Here is a 3,582-nt window from a genome sequence, read left to right as displayed (position 1 = left end):
AGCTTATTTTTAAATTTTTTTTATGTATAAAAATTTAACTATCAAATTTTTATTCACTACAACAAAACAGGGTATTTACGACGGACAGTAAGCCTAGCATCCGTCTGAAGTTCGAATTTACGACGGAATACTTCCGTCGTTTTTGCTCAATTAGTAAGTTCGGAAAAATGTCACAATTTGATACATGCGTCGGAAGTATTATTAAGCATCGTTAGTTGTACTTGATGGGACCCACAATTTCACTAAAATAATAGTTAAACTTACGACGCACATTAAATCCGTCGTAAGTTCCGAATATTCAAGGAAAAAACCTTAAAAATAAGTAATAGAATCATATTTTATAGAAGTATTGAAGTGCGTGTCAAATAAGGAAGGTAATATAAAACAACGCTAAAGAGATTTTTCTTTGATATGATTACTGAAACGGTCGAATTTATATTTTCGAGCGACCAAAACTGTCGAAAATTCGAAAATATAAATTCTACGAGGAACGATCGAAAGATACTGAAATCATTTAAAAGTTTTCAATTCGAAAGTGCAGCAATTTCCCGTCCCGAATTATTTTTGACCAGAAATTATTTTCGACTAAAATCATGGTCGGAAAAACTGGAGTGCATGGTTGGTAAAAATAAATTTATTTTGACCGTTTTCTGGTCGCTTTTACTATTTTCAATCGAATTTATTTTCGGACGTTTATGGTCAAAAATAGCTTCCGTCAAAAAAGCGATCGAAATCAGCCGCTTTTCTTGTGGTGTACTCATAATAGTCTAAAGTGATTGTAGAGCAGAATTAAATTTACACAAAATAGTTTCACAAAAGAATCATATTTAAAAAAAAATATTTAGTTCGAGCGTTAAGGAGAGGTGTGTTCAACTCTAATTAACACTAATCTATGGATTTTAATGGATTGTATTTTATTTTGATTTCAAGCATTTCTTGATAAAATATGATAGAACTGATTTAGAGTGTTTGGGATTCAAGTACAATGTTTCAAAATCTCACAGGATGATCTCTTGAAATATAGTAGGACTTCGAAAACCATAAAATACACAATATAGACCTACAAGATTCATTATTTTAAGATAGGAAAATGCTAGGTACTCCGAAATTTCTTCCAAAATTTTCTTCACAATCCTAGTTTGCAATATCTGATTGGTTACACTCAAACTAATAATAATCGGATCGGAGCTCCTATATCCATATAAACCGCCTAATTAAAATCATCCATGTGTCTGCCACGTTATTTGTGAAAATTTTTTGAGATAGAATTTGGGGTAGATAATATATCACTCTTTATGATATCCAAAAAATTCATTGATATCATCATATTTAAATAGATTTTAAATAATTTTAATTAAATATCATAGATTTGCAATATAATTTAAAATCCTTATTAAATATCAATAGATTTTACTCCCTCCATCACCCTCAATTGTTTACATTGGGGGACGGGGGCTCGGCACGCATTCTAATGCTATCATAAAATATAGTTTGATAATTATTTTGAACTTTTTTGTTCTGAATAAAAATTTACTTTCTAAACTTTTATACAAAAAAGATAAATTTTTAAAAAAAAGTTATGAAACTATGTTTTATATGCGTCTTAAAATACGTGTCGAGCCATTAAAAAAATTGTAAAGAAATGAGAGGCACAGAAGGAGTATAGAGGGAGAATAAGATAAATTAAAATCTAAATTAAATAACCAAAGATTTTGATACGTTTTTTAAAATCTAAATTGAATAACCAAAGATTTTGATACGTTTTTTAAAATCTGAATTGAATAATCAAAGATTTTGATACGTTTTTTAAAATCTAAATTGAATATACCGAAACTTCATAAATGAAAAGAAAATCTTTAAAATCCCAATTGAATATGTCCCGATTCTCCGACTAGATACAGAAATTTCGCCAAAAACCTCAAAAAATTCATTTAAAAGAATAGCGGTCAATATCAAGGAATACCTAAATGCCGCAATTGCCCCTAGACCAATTGCCCAGTTATAAATAACCCCTCACTCTCATATTCTCAACACGCAGCAGCAGCCATCTTGGGGCAAGCATTTTTTACATCGCCGCTTTCTTTTTCGCTATCTTACCAACCCACCACCTTTCATAATCTCTCCCAATCAGTGGCCTCCTCGCACCCCACCGTCACCACCACCGCACCACTCACCGAGCCAGAGCTTGTTACATCTCCACTTACACCCACCGAATCCCCAGCGGCCCAGCCTGAGCAGCCCAAGTGGCCTGGTTGGTCCGGATACATCGTGTACAGAATAATCGTGCCTGCGACGAAAGTTAGCTGCATCATTGGTAGAAAGGGAGAGGCCGTCAAGAAGCTCTGCGCAGAGACTCGTGCTCGTGTCAATGTTCTTCATGGCCCTGTGATCACTTCTGCTCATCGCATCGTGAGTATCTAATTTCTTAGATCTAGGGTTTTACTTTCTCGTTTTGATTTATCTTGTTGTTTATTTTTGTTTATAAGCTTGTGATCTGATGAGAACATGTGATTTGTGTTGTTGAAACTGGTGATATATATGGTGCAAATTACTGATTTCTTAGATCTAGGGTTTTGAGATCTAGGGTTTTATTTTGTTGTCGATTTACTTGTTAGTTTATTTTTGTTTATAAGCATGTGATCTGATGAGAACCTGTGATTTGTGTTGTTGAAACTGGTGATATGGTGCAAATTACTGATTTCTTAGATCTAGGGTTTTGAGATCAAGGATTTTAGTTTCTTTTCGATTTATCTTGTTTATTTTTGCTTATAAGTTTGTGATCTGATGATGAGAACGTGTGATCTGTGTTGTTGAAACTGGTGATGTGGTGCAAATTAGTGATTAGAATGATAGGGTTTTTATCATAAGGTGCTTCTCGTTTAATTGAAGTGATTGTTGAATTCAGGTGCTGGTTTCTAGTAAAGAAGAAGTAGATGCTGTGTTGTCACCGGCTATGGTTGCGGTTATGAGACTATCCAGACGAATAAATGAATTACCCGAGGGTGATGAAGATGACATTGAAACGTCTCCTGTGTCTTGCTGTGTCCGTTTATTGGTTCCTTCTGGACAAGCATATAGTCTCATTGGTCGACAAGGGTTGACAGTCAAGTCGATGCAGGAGGCTAGTGGCGCCGCAATACAGGTTTTCTCAAGAGGTATATGTTTTGTTTGGAAATTATGTAGAGTATTCAATTCCCTTTAATTGCATAATGTATTATAAGTGATGTGTTGGATTTTATCTTTGGTGATCTTCTAATTAGGTATATGATTTTGGGAGAGATAATCGATATTGTTTTAGTTGGCGAAGATATCTTGAATTGCCATATATTGTGTTGCATAACTATTTATTTGCCTGAGATGTTTAATTTATTGTCTGATTACTTTGATACTTCTGTTTCCTCCGTCCATCATTTATATTAGTAGATGTAGATCCGTGTCTGACCTTTCGCGCCAATTTCTAAGGGCTTCCCTTTAGATTTGCTCACTCTTGCTATATTTGACTGCCATTAATTGGAACCAAAAACTTTAGGCAATGATATATTAATGGTCTGCTCATTTTTTAAGTTGTCTCCGGACTAAGTA

General features: G+C 34.0%; 1 pseudogene; it reads right to left on the bottom strand.

Annotated features, from left to right (window-relative positions):
- The window catches only part of LOC135146737 (putative nitric oxide synthase), a 10,422-nt pseudogene extending 8,019 nt beyond the window's left edge, over positions 1–2,403 (bottom strand).
- Between the last annotated feature and the right edge of the window lie 1,179 nt (positions 2,404–3,582).

The sequence above is a fragment of the Daucus carota genome, chromosome 4, assembly GCF_001625215.2.
Source record: "Daucus carota subsp. sativus chromosome 4, DH1 v3.0, whole genome shotgun sequence".
Taxonomy (NCBI): Eukaryota; Viridiplantae; Streptophyta; class Magnoliopsida; order Apiales; family Apiaceae; genus Daucus; species Daucus carota.
The sequence above is the reverse complement of the archived record's forward strand: the minus strand, read 5'-3'. Positions and strand labels throughout refer to the sequence as shown.